Raw genomic sequence first — 17252 nt, 5'->3', positions numbered from 1 at the left:
TGTAAGCCAGTATGACAGTTGTATCTATCTTAAAGCAGTCGAGGATCAAATTGTGATGTACTTTCTGATTTATATGGATGACGTTCCAATAGAAATTAACAGAAGAACTGAAATATCTCACCTGAAACAACTCAATCTGAATTTGAGATTAAAAACTTGTGAGTTGCAAGGAGGATCCTTGAATGGATATAAGGAGGGATAGGCAGAAACATAAGACACATTTGAGTCAACAAAACTATCTGAAAAAGGTAATGCTCAAATACAATATGGATCAAGCAAAGTTAGCAACAACACCACTATGACAACACTTACAATTATCATCCCGTCAGTCTCCAGAGAATGAAGATGACAGGAGGAAAAAGGAATGTATTCCATAGTGGATTTGGAAGTCTAATATAAGATATGGTATGTAGTAGGCCTGACTTTGCCAATGCCATTAGTGTTGTTCCAAGATTCATCGCTAACCTGGGTCCTTCGAGAAACACTACTATACTTGGCTTGTTTTTTAAAAACAAAAGGATGAAATGGATCAAGTAGTTGGTTATGTAGCTTCAGATTATGCTGAGAATCTAGATACTCGAAAGTTTTTGACAAGGTATATATTCACCATATTTTGCACCTTGGTCACCTAAAAATCAAATCTTCAATCGGTTGTGGCACTCTCCACGGTTGAGGCAGAATTCATAGATGCAACTAAAGCAATAAAGGAATCTATGTGGCTCAAATTGATGCTAGCTGAACTTGAGGTAAAACAAAAACGATTGGTTGTATTCTGTGACAACTAAAGTGCCATCCATTTTTCAAAACACAAAGTATAACATGAAAGATCAAAGCATATAGATGTAAAGATGAAATTTGTGAGATATGTGATCTCAAAGGGAGAAGTTATGTAGTAGCCCGACTCCTAATTAAGTTAATCTACTTCCTAAACATGATAAAGGAGTTTGGGCTTAAGGAGTTGAAAATCGGATTCAGGACGATCAAAAATGTTTCCAAAGGTTTCAATTGTTGGGACAGTTCGGAAGCTCTGAAGAACAGTTTGAAAGCACCGAACTAGTTTGGAATCCAGTGTTGTTAATCGGAATTACAGAGCAGTTTGGAAGGTCCAAACTGCAGATCGGAAGCTCCGATCTTCTGACAGTCATACATGATATGGGTTTTGATTGGTGATTGGACTTGAGAAAGTTCGGAAGCTCCGAACTGTGTTGGCAGCAGTGTGTTGTTCAATCAGAGATACACATTCGATAGAGGGAGTTTGGAAGGACGATCGAAAGTTCCGAAGTGTGTTTGGAAGCTCCGAACGAAGGATCATGTGATGTCCCCTAATGAGATATCACTTAAACTTACGTGTTTTTTAAAGAATAAAGTATGCGGAAATAAAATTTTTCTTTTAAACATGAAAGGAATCATGCAAATATGCGTTCAAAAACATTCACGTGCCAAATAAATTAAACTTGTTTCAAAACCATACTCGAAAAGAAACATTGTTCCAAATCATGAAACTATTCTCAAAACGGTACCTCACGGCCTTCGCATGCAACCACTTGCTTTATTGTTCACTCCGTGTCTTGTCCCAACTCAGGCTCATGAAGTAAGTCTTTCTCACCTGCACCATTCAAGTACAGTGAGTCAAAAGACTCAAAAAGTACAATGAAAAAATATAATGTACGCAGTAATCTCTTAAAAACATGCTTGGACATTCATGCATAACAAATAACTTCATTATTTAATTTTTGGGGTGATGTAAAATGTGAAAATCTGGCGACCATTAGAGCCTTTGGGGTCCCGTGATCACGGTCGTTGTACAACAAGCAAATAATGATACAACTCATATCAGCTTTGTGCTAATATGCGTACCGTATCGGCCTTGTGTCTCTTAACTTTCATTCTTTTGGAAAGGCCCTTCTCGAAACTCATCCCAGGACACCAATCCCGTATTTTCTAGCACAAGTACACACAAGATATCAAAAATTTTGCATGCATACATAACATCATCATCATAACCTTCTCATAAACTTTCATAAACATTTCATAAAATTTATGCTTACATAATGAACATAACTTTTGTGAGGATGAGTGCATATAAATGCACTACTTTAGCTAAATCGATCCACGCGGAGACTTTGTTTCCGTTCTTGACTTCAAAAACTTGAAACTTTGAAAATAGGTACTCATTAAAAATGTTTAATATGCTTTAAATAATCATAATCATGGATTTAGGATTTCAAAATGAAAAGGAAATAAACTTTTTTTTAAAGGGACTGCCCAACCCATGAAGGTTGGGCATGGCCCCGTGCCCCCTCGCGTGGGTGGTTGACCGGCTAAATCGGTTTAATAAAAATCTACTGGCAAGCGCACCAGGTCAAGTAATAGTAAAGTGGACTGAGAGTCCAAGTATCGATCCCACAGGGACTGTTGTCAATTCTCAAGATTTAATTATTTTACTTAATCTAGACAAAATATTAGAAAATATTTTGAATTAAATAAAATAAGAATATAACATAAAAACTGCTTAAGAAATACGAATAAAAATAACTAAAGATAAAAATAATTAAAATAAAGACAACCAAGACACACGTAGGTACCGAACAAATCTTGTAACATGTAGTCGATTCAGGACTCAGATTTAATCTTAATTCACGGGAATTCTCCTAACTTGTTCAAAGGACTATTTCTAGAACAATCAAACCTATTCAAATATTGATGAACTAATCTTTCGTAATTCTAATCAAATTTGAATGCATTAAATATTTGTGAAAATTCAGTTTACACCCAAAACGCACACTGAAACCGAATTCTATTTCTAGTCGATTTTACAATATGTTAATTATCAGAGTGATCAAAATCAATACCTCCTCTGTCGACTTGGAATCGATTAACATGCAAGCAAACAGTTGATCAGACTATTCACAAGATAAATATAAATCTAACAATCAATAAAATAAAATCAACTCTGAAAAATCCCAAACAAACATCCAAGTTTTCTACATGAATTTGTTCGGCCCAATCACGCCGTCATGGTTGAAAATAAACTACTCAATAATTAAAAACAATAATTCAAAAATAAAAATAAAAAGAAAAAAAGAAAGAAGAAATCTTCTCTCCCAAGCCTTGTAGCCGTCTCCTCTGTGTTGTGCGCGTTCTGGAACTTCGAAACCCTCAAAAATATGTTATATCTTGTATATATATGGTCCGGAACGCCTACCAGTTAATTTCCTCTCAAACCAAGGATTTTTCGGAACACATATGACCCCCGAACATGCGCGCGCGTGCGGCATAGGCCTCGCACGCGTGCAACACATAAAAACAGAGGCTTGGACACGAAACTCGCGCGCGCGCGAGCTTGATTCTCGCGCGCGCGCAGTACAAAAATTCTGCACCGAGCGATGATTTTCAGAAATTCATATCTCAAGATATAGCCGTCGGATTGAGCTGAAATTTGGACAGAAGATTCCAAACATCTTGAAATTTAATCTGAACGGTGTAGATCGGATTTGGAGCTATCTAAAATTAAATTTGATTTTTTGAACAAAGCTGGTCCGTAATTCACTCTTCAAAAATATATTTTCCTACAAAATTAACCCAAGGAGTGAAATACACACACATGCACTAAAACACATAAAAACACATAAAAATAATATGAATTCACACAAAATAGACATAAATCTATCATGAACTAATGCATACAAAATGCACTTATCAACACCCCCATACTTAAACCTTGCTCGCCTCGAACAAGACATGAAAAAATAACATGCAAACAAAAACATAAGTGAGGACGATTCATAAATGTGCAAAGCCTCCGAGAAGTTCAATCACAAAACCAAAAACACAAACATGCTCTCAACTTTTCATAATACACTTTCGGTTTAATGTGAACGTGTGTGTGTGAAATGTCATTCCAGTTTCATGCAACTTAGACCGAATTCGTCTCAAATCTGCTTAGCGACCTGTGACAAATTAGTGCAAGTTTCACTTTTCAAGTGAACATTCCTTCCAACGACCTCTAGACAAACCCACCTCTCTTGAGATAATAAATTACACACCTCCGGATTTTGCACGAGGTATTGATTTAGCCCCAATAATTACCCGCTGACTTAGCTATAACTGGCTAGGATACGAAAAATCATTCTATTTTTTCTTTCTAATCCCCTCGTCTATAGCCCGGATGGAGCATCAATACCATTTAATCCGCATACTTAGCCTTAAATTTAATCTTTTTTTTTTAGGATTTTAATCCTTTCAAGGCCCGGATGGAATTGAATAATTTTTTTTTCCTCTAGGTGCGCCCAAGATCATAAGTGTCTTATTAGGGCCTCATCAAAATTCATAAAACACAATCAAGATCCACAAATCACCTATTGTCGTGCAATGGTCAAACAGACAGAAACTTCATCAAATCTTTCGCTACAATTCACTGGTCTAACATTAGTGCTTAAAAATATTCATGGTTCAACCTACAGTTTCTCATGTCCAGTCAAGAAAAGGCAAAATTTTTCAAATTTTTTTTTTTCAAATAAACTTCATCATCATTGACTACCATGACTCATCCTACTCATGCAAGACAACACAAACGAACTTAAACAAACAATATGAAAACAAACACGAAACATGACAGATGCAACACAAACAATGCAAGTAAACTATTCTACCAAACCCCCCCCCCCCCACCCCCCCATACTTATCCAAAGCATTGCCCTCAATGCTTCAAAACAATGAACAGAATGCATAACAAACACACAAATGCAAAGACGAACAAAAAACACAATGAGAACAAAAATAACACTCCCCTGGTTTTCGATTCATCCTCTTCCTTCTTGACAGTATCAGCTGGAACAGAAGCAACAAACTGTGTATATCGGCAGGCTCGGCAAACTGGAATGGGAAAGAAATAAAAATTAAATAAAAAAAAAACCAAGAATAAAATAAAAAAAATAGGGAAAGAACTCTGGGTTGCCTCCCAGTAAGCACTAAGTTTATAGTCTACAGCCCGACTATGCAGAAGCAACCATCAAAGAGCGGCTGCCGCCCATAGTAAGAATCATACGACTCTACGTATGGGTCTTGATTTCCTTCGCCCTCAAGCTTGGCGTGATATAAGCATGGGAAACTCGTCGGTCCAATAACACTCAGTCGGAACTGATCAGTTCGGAAGGAGACTCGGATTGCAGGCTGAAGCTCATGGAGGATGGAATATTTTGGAGGTGGCGTCAATGGCAAGAAATAATCTTCTAACGATGTACATGGAATGACCATTGACGAGGTAAAATCTGTAGCCTTGTATGTTTCTTCCTCCTCCAAGCCCACTATTGGCTCTTCTTCACAAGAAAATTCCTCAAAAAATTATTTCTTCATGCGCTGGCTCAGTTAGTTCACTCTTTTGGCAGATCTCAAAAATTGGTTCTCTAAGAAGCGCAATCTGTTCATCCAAATGACTCCAAGACTTGATACGGCTTTCTAAGAATTGATTTGTCTCTGTCTGTTGCCGCAAAATATTCTCCAACTGAGCCACATGATCCTCAAAATACCCTACACACTCTTCTTGACGCTCCGATGGTTGGTTCGAAAAATTTTCAGAGTCGATATCTGGAGGATATTGGTGACTCCAACCCTGCAGTGAAGGATCACAATGCCAATGGTAGTCGAAATCTTCCATATCATTTAACAAGTGCATCGCACTGTTTTCATCTCTGCTGAACAAGTGACTGCCAGTGGCCAAAGCTCCAGAATCTACCCAACTTCTTGTAATCTCATCCAAACCACCATAAAAAATTTGAATTAGAGTGTAGTTCGAAAAATCATGACATCTAAACATGTTAGCCAAATCATTGAATCTCCCCTAAGCAGCATGGAAAGGCTCCGAGTATTGTTGGCCAAACCTTGTGAACACCTGTCGATGATCCATCTCCAAGTACCTCACAAGTAAGAAAAAAATAATTAATAATTAAAAATAAAAAAATAATGCAAAAAAAAAATTTCTAGTTTCAAGAAAATAATCTATCCTAATATTAACTAAACAGTCCCCGGCAACGGCGCCAAAAACTTGACCGGCTAAATCGGTTTGATAAAAATCTACTGGCAAGTGCACCAGGTCAAGTAATAGTAAAGTGGACTGAGAGTCCAAGTATCGATCCCACAGGGACTGTTGTCAATTTTCAAGATTTAATTATTTTACTTAATCTAGACAAAATAATAGAAAATATTTTGAATTAAATAAAATAAAAATATAAAATAAAAACTGCTTAAGAAATACGAATAAAAATAACTAAAGATAAAAATAATTAAAATAAAGACAACCAAGACACACGTAGGTACCGAACAAATCTTGTAACATGTAGTCGATTTAGGACTCAGATTTATTATTAATTCACGGGAATTCTCCTAATTTGTTCAAATGACTATTTCTAGAACAATCAAATCTATTCAAATATTGATGAACTAATCTTTCGTAATTTTAATCAAATTTGAATGCATTAAATATTTGTGAAAATTCAGTTTACACCCAAACCGCACACTGAAACCGAATTCTATTTCTAGTCGATTTTACAATATGTTAATTATCATAGTGATCAAAATCAATACCTCCTCTGTCGACTTGAAATCGATTAACATGCAAGCAAACAGTTGATCAGACTATTCACAAGATAAATATAAATCTAACAATCAATAAAATAAAATCAACTCTGAAAAATCCCAAACAAACATCCAAGTTTTCTACATGAATTTGTTCGGCCCAATCACGCCGTCATGGTTGAAAATAAACTACTCAATAATTAAAAACAATAATTCAAAAATAAAAATAAAAGGAAGAAAAGAAAGAAGAAATCTTCTCTCCCAAGCCTTGTAGCCGCCTACTCTGTGTTGTGCGCGTTCTAGAACTTCGGAACCCTCAAAAATATGTTATATCTTGTATATATATGGTCCGAAACGTCTACCAGTTAATTTCCTCTCAAAACAAGGATTTTTCGGAACACATATGACCCTCGAACACGCGCGCGCGCGCGGCATAGGCCTCGCACGCGCGCAACACATAAAAACAGAGGCCTGGACACGAAACTCGCGCGCGCAGTACATAAATTCTGCACCAAGTGATGATTTTCAAAAATTCATATCTCAAGATCTAGTCGTCTGATTGAGCTGAAATTTGGACAAAAGCTTCCAAACATCTGGAACTTTAATCTGAACGGTGGAGATCGGATTTGGAGCTATCTAAAATTAAATTTGATTTTTTGAACAAAGCTAGTCCGTAATTCACTCTTCAAAAATATATTTTCCTACAAAATTAACTCAAGGAGTGAAATACACACACATGCACTAAAACACATAAAAATACATAAAAATAATATGAATTCACATAAAATAGACATAAATCTATCATGAACCAATGCATACAAAATGCACTTATCAGTGGTACTACCCACACGAGGGGGCACGGTCGCATGCATCCCCCCCCCCCCCCCCCGCGTGGGTGGGTGGTCCAGCGACCACTTGCGCAAACTGAAATCTTTTCGACTCCAACACTCAAAATCGTGATTTAATGCATTAAAACACACAAAACATGATCTTTCCTATGATTTAAACATCAAATAACATCGTTGAAATCTTTCCAAGAACTCGTTCTAAAAATCATGACATCTAAAACACATCAAACTTTGAATCATCATTAAAAATCAGATTTGGATTCCTTGAACCCTTAAAAGATACAAACTCTCAAAACATCATCAAGAACTAGTCGAGAACGACTTACGTTTCACGATTTCATATAGTCAAAATCATGCTCTTAAAAAGTCTAAAAGTTTCATGCTTTTAAACGATACACACACATAAATATGCAGATTTTATATATCAACATAACTATATATATTCTTGAATGGTGGTTTCAAAAGCGTTGAAAACTTTCCTTAGATCTTCGGTATGGATAAATCCCCAACCTTGAGTGCGAGTTAGCCCTACGAACGGATGACGAACACGGATTTGTTTGCTAGAAAAGGAGGCAGATTTCGAATGAGTGTAGGGGATACAAGAAGCGGAGTGAAAGTGAAAGGGAAAGAGGGGAGAAGATTTTGACGTAACGTTTTTGGGTGGCTGATGGGCCAAAAGTTGGCCCGGTAACTAATAATTTACTCTTTAAATGTTTCTTTACTCCAACTTTTAAAATGATACTCATACACAAATTTTAAATGAAAAATCTGCACAACCAACACTTCAAATTAAAATTTTCTTTCACTTCGTTCGTAGACTAATCTCGACTCCTTCGGTCTCTGAAATTAATCTATACTTGGAAAAAGCATTAAAACCAACATGAAAACATTAAATCTTATACTCTTAAACAATTAAATATAAAATTCTCTCATGTTATTTCAAATTTTCTCTCGTGAGTAAGTTATGTAGATTTTGGACCTTACAGATCGGACGTTCTAATCGAGGTCTATAAATAGGGGCCGAGAGCTTCACTTCCCTCACAACGTTTCCAAGTTTCTCTCTTATTTCTAGTCGAGTTTTAGGGGTTTTCAGGCGTTGTATTAGAGGACTAGATGGTGATGAAGTGCTACCGAAATCGTAGAGATGTTGTGCCTTGAGTTTAGGACAATCGTCATAAAAGGGCTGACTACGGACACAAGTATATTTCTAGACTCTTATTAGCTTCAGTGCGTAGCTATTAGTCTAGTTAAGGTTTTTAGAAGACATTTAGTGATACGGTGATTTTCTGTTTATAGGCATGGATTAAAGAGCCAGTATCGCTAGATTGCTTATTCTAAAGTACGGACGTACTATCCGAGATACCCTGGTTGACTATACATGTTCTATGTTTGCATGATTTATATGGTATGACTTATGTGCATTTATTATGTCATGATTATTATGTTTCATGCATTATCACATTGAGCCTACACCTTGATATTACCAATAGAGGGGTTGCTCAGCGCTGAAGTTTTGTGGATGGATTTCATGGATTTGGGTCCGGATATTTCCACTTATTTCTTATGGTATGGGAGTACCTCCTGATGCAACGGCCAAGTGTGCTACATACCATGATACCATTTGTTTCTCAAGAGTTTCTACCGTGATAAGGTTCTGGTACCCGTTCATTTATATTTAGCATTCATAGCATGTGTATACTCATAATTTTGTACTGATCATTGTTAGTTCACGTCCTCGGTTTTGGTTTTGGACACCTCAATATACGGGGCAAAACTTAGATTGGACGGACCAGGAGGTAGCGGTCGTTGAGCTACAGCAGGGTGGATTTTACTGTATGTTGGAGATCGGGTGTGTGTGTAGAGGAGGGGTGAATACACACTCTTAAAATATTTTTCTTGAAAAGCTAAGAGTTGAGTGAATGTTAGTCCACTCAACCGTTTTTCTCAACTTCCTGAGTTGTGTGAGCAACTAGAAAATAAATGCGGAAAGAGCTCACAAACTTAGGTGATATCGATTGGAAGTAAAGTGTAGTGCTGTAAAATAAATAACACGGAATTTATGAAAGTTTGAAGGCAATATCCTTTTACGTCTCTCCTTCTTCCACACGGGAAAGAATTCACTAGAAGACTTTGGTAACTACGTCTTGTAATTCACCCACTTCAATATCAGGACTTAAACACTGCCCAATATGGAACTCTTAAATTTCACAAAGATAAGATTCTAAGTTCTTATAAAGCTTCTTTCGACTCTAGTGATAAAGACTAATTTTTTCAAACTCAGATTCTCATATCCTTTGAATCGGCTTGTATTCTACAATCAATGACTGGATTTGAGCAACCCTGGAAAGATCCTTGAAAGATCAGATATGTTGTCTGATAAGCGAGGGTTGTAAAGAGAGAGTAATATATGGACGATTAAAGTGTTCAAGAATATAGCTCAGAGATTCTTTGATAATTCTTCGTTAGTTCTCTTCGAGTTTTCTCTCTTATTTAAAGTTCAAGATTCCAAGGTCTTTAACTTTTCAATCAATGTTGTTGTCCTTTGTCTGGAGCAAATGGCTTATGATGTCCCAATCATCTTAAATGTGTTGGTACTATTTATGTTTCTCTCTCACTTGAAAGTAGTGTCTGCAATAAATGATATTTTTTGCTCTTTCCACATATGATGGGTAACGCCTGCAGTTAGACCCTAAGATAGGATGTCTTGGTGATCATTTAGAGTAACTTTCCATCATTGTTTGTTGTCTGCTCATAAATGATTCAGACGAATCCATTAAATGCTCATGACTTCTGCATTAAAGATGTCTTATCAGATAACCGTTGAGTAGAGTGACAATCGATTGATATGCCTTCAAGTAGTTGATACTTATCAAGATCAGTGGACATATCATATGAGCGGTAGACAACTTTTGTGACCGGTAGACAGCATGTGAGCGGTAGACAGCTTACGTGATTGGTAGATAGCATGTGAGCGGTAGTTGCCTAATCTTCAAATATAAGCGGTTGATGGCCTGTTATACAATAAGAAGGCGGCAATTTCTATAACAATGATATATTGTTTTGTTATCACCAAAACATAGGATTCAACACTGTACCAGGTTTTCATTTGAGGAATTTAGTATTACTTTCGATGTGGTTGTATAACATTTATCAATATTTGTTTTGGGGCCGGTTGTATTCTTGCAGGTAGTTTTAGTTGAATTATTTAAGTTTTCGTTGGTTAATTGATTATTTGTGTTTTAAGTTGTTTTGCATGCTTAAGCATTGTTTAGATAGTGATTCTGGGACGGGTCACCACAACTAGTGATCTTGGAAAAATACCAACAGATGATAATCCGGTGGATGTTATGACAAAATCACTATATTATGCTAAGTTCAAGCAATACTTGAATTTGGTAAATATAGTGATGATAGACTAGATAAGCTAGCTAGGAAGAGAACAACCAACCCGTAGAAACAAGTTGGAGACTGTTATAATGTGTTTTTACCAGCTTGGGCCTCAAGCTCTTATATCGGACAAGCATACAAAGGGTTGGGCCAAAAAAATGTTGGGCCAAGGTTATAAGAGTTGGACCGAGAAAAAGGGACTGGAAAATGGGCTAGAAGGTTGGCTGGACCAACCGGTGGGGAATTAAGAATGTCATTATTGGGCTACCAACTTGGAGGAAAGAAGATGACATCTTCTTCTTTAAGTCACCAAACGATTCCAACAAAAACACATGGTTGAATGTGAGCTTGAGTTACATAGAGAAATACAACGAAGCTCGCTGATCAAAAGAGAGAAATCAAGGAAGAGTATAAAATTGATTGTGAATATGTATTGCTTTCTTGTTTGATAAAAAAAAATTTGTAGTATATTGAACCAAGTTGAATCTCCATTTTTGTGATCAATAATGAATGGTTGCAATTGTTCTCCCGTGGATTAGGCGTGGATAACTAGTCGAACCACGTAAAATCTTATGTCGTTTTTGGTTGAATTCCTTTATTGCTGATGTGATTGAATTATATGATCGATTGAAGCAATTAGTTTGACCTGGTTTATTTCTTGACTTGCGATTGAGATAGTCTTATGGTTCTTGAGTGTGATTAGTGAGTTGCGATAGATTGAGCCATGGAATTAGGTGTTGATGATTACGTAGAACCCACAAGTTCTATATCATTAACTTAAAATATTTATTAATACTGAATGACTATTTTAGCATATAAAATTTATAATTCATCATCATATCATATCATCCTAAATTTTATATTTTAGTTTTACATTAATATAAATCAATTATAATTTATTTAAAATATTATATTCTAAAAAATCTTAGTCCTAGCAAATTTATCTATTTCAAGTAATTTATTGTAAATGGTTCATAAATCATATTAAAATTTGATTTTAAAATTTATTTGATTAATTATATTAATTTTATTACTCTTGACCTATAAAATTATATTATTATTCTATGAGATTATATAAAATTATTAATTTTTCTAGATATATTTGAACGAGCCGAGCTTGAGTTCGCGAGCCTAATAATGAATATATATGTTCAAGCTCACGAGCCTAATATCCTTAAGTTTACGCTCGGTTCAGTAATCTTAACGAGCGTACTCGAACGAAATTCTTTATCGAGCCGATCTTTAAATAGCTTGGAGCTCGCAAATAGTTTAGTTCATTTATATCTCTAGATGTGTACTTGTCTCCTTGTTTTAAGACTGCTAATTTATCCTAACTAACCCAAAAGCGTAATCCGACCCAATAAGATGTGGATGTAGGATACTCCTATAAAATTCACCCAAAAAATTCTCTTTCCAAATCAAAATCATTTCATCCGAATACATATAACATAATTTTATCATATCATACATTGTATGAGGGTTGAGTTCAACCTAGCACATGGGTATTACCCCAATGATATATTTAATGTCTCATGATTTGCCGTGTTAACAATATATAATTAATTACGCATATGTATAAAAATACGAGTCATTGGATATATGATTTGGGTATTACCCATGTGTTAGGATCTCATTAACCTCGTACGAGTTGATATTAATTACATCATCAATGGTATCACTTGACACATACGTCAACAATAACTAAGAGTGGGCATCGGATCAGGTACTGTCGAGTTTGGATTTGTCGGGTCGGGTACCCGGTCATTCGGATAGCCATTGCAACTACCCAAAATTTTCGGGTATCCGTCAGACCATCCACAACCCACTCCCATTATAACACTCACCACCTCATCAAAAAGCATGGGGTCCACTGTCACATACTCATTATAACAACATATCTCTTTCACTCACATTCTTTTTAACATTAACACTCATTATATATGGGTCTCACAGTCCACTCAATCATCTTAAAATTATTTCAAATTAAATAAATATGTTTTAAATATGTTTTAAAATATTATTTTTTTAATAATAATCTTAATTTTAAAAAAATAATTTTATTTTTTTAAAAAAATAATATTAAAATTTTTTTAATATATTTATTAATAAAATAAATGTTTGTGAGAGTGCTTCTTCTGTTGTATTTTCCCTTGAATAGAACCTAAAGCAGTCAAAATTACAAAGTCGGCGCAATAATAACTTAGAATAAACCACATTATGATGAAATTATGAAATTGCCATGTAATTATGAAATTGAAATGCAATAATAACTTAGAATAAACCACATTATGATGAAATTTAAAATACCATATGAAATACTAATTCACGGATTGTTTTCTATTGCACCCAGATATTCTCAACTAAGTCGGCGCGAAGTTGGTGACGAACTTGAGAGTCACGTAGCTCAGAATTTGTCCGAAGATAATCCTAAAATCCTCGGTTTGAGCCATGCTCGAGATTGAATGTTCGGATCGATATTTTTCGTACGCAAACTTCAATATATCTTCGTCACTGTGACCACTTCGATATGAAGTTATGAACTATAAATACTATTGTAATTTGCGTTGAATCGATATAGCTTCTTTTGGATTGTATTGTGCCAATATGACCGTATAACATTTGCACTTCTAGTGTTTGAACCTGGGGGTACGATTATCATTGTAGGAGTTTGCAACACGTCCCCAAAAAGCATCCGACTTTTGATTATTGCCGATTATTGGATCATCGCTGATAGTGACAAAACTTTTCGCTAAGACCTCGTCTTCAAACTTTGTCCAACTTGTACGCTTTCTTGTACCCTCAATATTTGAAACTTTTTTTTTCTAAATTGACCACCTCAATTAGGGATTCACGGTCAGAAAGTTGAGTCTCCGGAAAAAAAGTCAGAGTTGCAGGTTCATTCGACATCGGAGATGTGAAAGGTTACAGTTGTGTGAGGGGTACCATATCCATGAACAATCGGAGACATTAAATACGGATGACTCATGTTTTGCCAATATTCTGCTGGAAGCGGTTGATATGGACCTCGAGGGGGATAATTCAGATGATTCATATAATTTCCAAAACCATGGAATTTTTTAAGATTTTGTGGAGGAAACGACATATTTGGAAATGGATGTGGGTATTGATAATTTGGTGGAATTTGTGGATTTTGGAAAGATTAATATTCTTGCGAGTTGTTTGTAGAATTCAAGAAATTTGTAAAAAAAATGTCCTATTATTTTCATCCATTTCGGATAGAAAATAAGATTGTAGGAACTTAAAAAACAATAGATGGAAAGAATATTAGAGAGTAGAATTAGAGTGTGTAGTGAGTTGAAATGAAAATATGTGTATACATTGGTGGATATTTAGAGATGGGATTTCGAACTAGTCGTTACAAATTTTTTGAATGTTTTTAAATTTAATTCAATTTAAATAAAAAAATAAATTTTAAACAAATAAAATAATACAAAATACAAGCCCAACCCGTTGGAAAAAAGCATGTACAAAATTCAAATTATTACCGTTTAAAAAAAGAAAAAAATTAAAAAAAGAAAAGAAAGCAGGTGCAGAACGCATGGGGCCCACGTGGAGCCTCTTCCCACGCCAGACACCTAAAACATTAGCGGGAAAAAAAGAGGGAAGAGGGACGTTCATCCCTCTGAACGTCCCCTCTCTCTCTCTTATGAAGAGGGGTGTTAAATGGGCATTATCATTTTCTCCACAGCACACCTATCCATTTCTTTTTTTTTTTTTTTTGTTCCTTTTTCGTTTGTTTTTTTTTTCTTTCAAGTTTTCTATTTTTTTAATCTTTTAAATCAACATGTTTCTTATTTTCATGTTTTTTTATTTTTTAAACAAAATTGTCTTTTGTTATTTCTAATTTATCCAATGTTATTTATTTTTAAAAATATTGTTAGTGTGACAAAAATTTCTGAAATATTGACCCTTTTCGAATCTGATCTCATTCTCATCCCGAAAAATCGGAATCCGATATTTTTTTTACCCGAATTTTTGGAATTTTTTCCGCTCCAATTAATATCGGGAGAGAGATCGATAATAAAACATGATCCCGACGAGATTCTCGACACTTCACGAAATAAGGTTATAATATATTTTATTAATAGATTGAGCAAAATATTATTGTGTTTCAACCCAGATAATAATTAATTGTCGACTTTACGTAATTGTTTATTATTAAAATAATCGTATAGTAGAATCATGAAATGATATTTTATTTTTGAGTATTTTTTTAAAAATTCAATTAATAATTTAATTAATTCATATTTATAATTATCTAATTAGAACAAATATTTAGAATAAGAAGTACAATTTGACGATTTATTTATCAAAATTTATCTAGTAATTTTTAACATAAAATTTTATTAATAAAAAATCAGCAGCCAAACAATTAGAAGAAAATCAGACAAATAAAAGATAAAAAAAAAAAAATAGAACCTTATATATTCGAACATCTTACTCTATTAAAATTTTTAAAAAACTTAAATTAAAAAAAAAAAAGGCAAATGAGTTGATCATGCAGAAAATGGGAGAAAAAAATAGGAGGCAAAAGAAAACCACTAAAAATGAAAAGTAAAAATGTTTATTATATAACAAAATATATTTTTTAAAAACAAATAAAATTGGATAGATTAGAAAATAATAAAATCCAATTTTGTTAAAAATAGAAAAAAAATAGAAAAAGAAACACGTTGATTTAATTTAAAATATTAAAAACAATAGAAATATTTGAAAGAAAAAAAAAAAACAAACGAAAAGAAAAGAAAAAAAATAAAAAAAGAAAATGGATAGGTGTGTTGTGGAGAAAACGACACCACAGCACCCCCTATTGTGGGAGGATTCTGATCCGTAAATTGCCAATGGTGGATGTTCTTTTAAAAAATGTATTATTTTCTCTTTTGAAACCCGAAGATATTGGAGTTTGGGTTTCCAGCGCAGACAATATAAATCGAACTGAATATATACTTCAATCCACTGAGAGTTTCACGCCAATTTATTCTTGAAAGGTGAGTTCGATCTCTGATTTTAACGAAATCGACCTGAATATTGCGAGTTCGGGTTTTACCGAATCCGTCATCTTTAAAAAATATCCGATCAGATCGGATATCTCATACCCAACACTAAATGTCCACCTCTAAAAATAACAAACATACTTTGAAACGAAAACTCTAGACCTCGTTTCAATGCATTAAAACAAACTTTTCAAAAACAATATACATATACATATATCATAAAAATAATATTACAAAAATACTTTGAATTCAATATTTTCAAAAGCAAATACCAAATCAACCCTTAAATTAAATCTCAAAAATACTTTGAATTCAATATTTTCAAAAGCAAATACCAAATCAACCCTTACCACAAATTGGTATCAATTTTATGGCAAGACATATTATTATTTTTATATAAAAAAATAATAATAATATATTGTATACACATACTTTTATTTTGCAAATGCACATTTTCTATGAGGATTTATTCAACTATTACACTACATCGAAATCATTCTACCCCAATTTCAAAAAAAATCATTCTACCCAATGCCCAAATATATATATGTATGTATGTATATATATATATATATATATATATATATATATATAATAAATATAATAATTAATAATACTAATAATTAATAATCAAGTCCCAATCTCTCCACTCCTAGCTGAAAATTAGATGTGGGCCTAAGGCAATGGGCTCGTGTTAGGATGTTGGCCTCAGGCAATGGGTCATGTGACTCATACGAGGTCCGGCATTGACCCAATTTCTTTCCACATAACGGCAAAAAAAACTTAAATTATGATATCACCATTAATAAAATACTTTATATATGTTTCTTTTGATAATTAAAAAAAATAATAAAAAAGTTTACTTTCTTTTTTTTTGGGGATGTTGAAAAAGCTGTCTCCACTAAGCGTGCAAAGGTATATTTGTTTTATAAAAAGTGCATTTTAGACATAATGATTCATCCTTTAAAAAAGCTTTAAATATCCTTCCTTCAAAAAACCTTTAATTAGGCTCTTGAAGTTCCATGCATCAAATAAACATAATATAATATTAAGTTTTCAATGTTGATTAATAGTTAATTTTTATGGGGAAATGGCTTTTAAATCCCTATTACCATATTAAACTTTAATTATTGTCCAATTCTGATGTCAGATAAAGTTCCTTACAACTCCCTCACACTCATAAAATATTTGTTTTAGCTTCCTATTATATTATTTTATTCATTTTATTGTTTTTTTGTTTCATGTATTTATTATATTCATTTTTCTAGTTTCTAGTGTCTTCAATTATTTTTTGTATTATTTTAATTTCTTCATTCACTAATCATGTCTTGTAGCTATAACAACCAAATCCACCATGAAAATGGTGGAATTGAATGGATCTATTTTTTTAAATCATTAATAAATACGTTGTCAACCATTTTTTCCATTT

The sequence above is a fragment of the Henckelia pumila genome, chromosome 1 (genome assembly GCF_033568475.1).
Source record: "Henckelia pumila isolate YLH828 chromosome 1, ASM3356847v2, whole genome shotgun sequence".
Classification (NCBI taxonomy): domain Eukaryota; kingdom Viridiplantae; phylum Streptophyta; class Magnoliopsida; order Lamiales; family Gesneriaceae; genus Henckelia; species Henckelia pumila.
Note: the sequence above shows the minus strand (reverse complement) of the source record.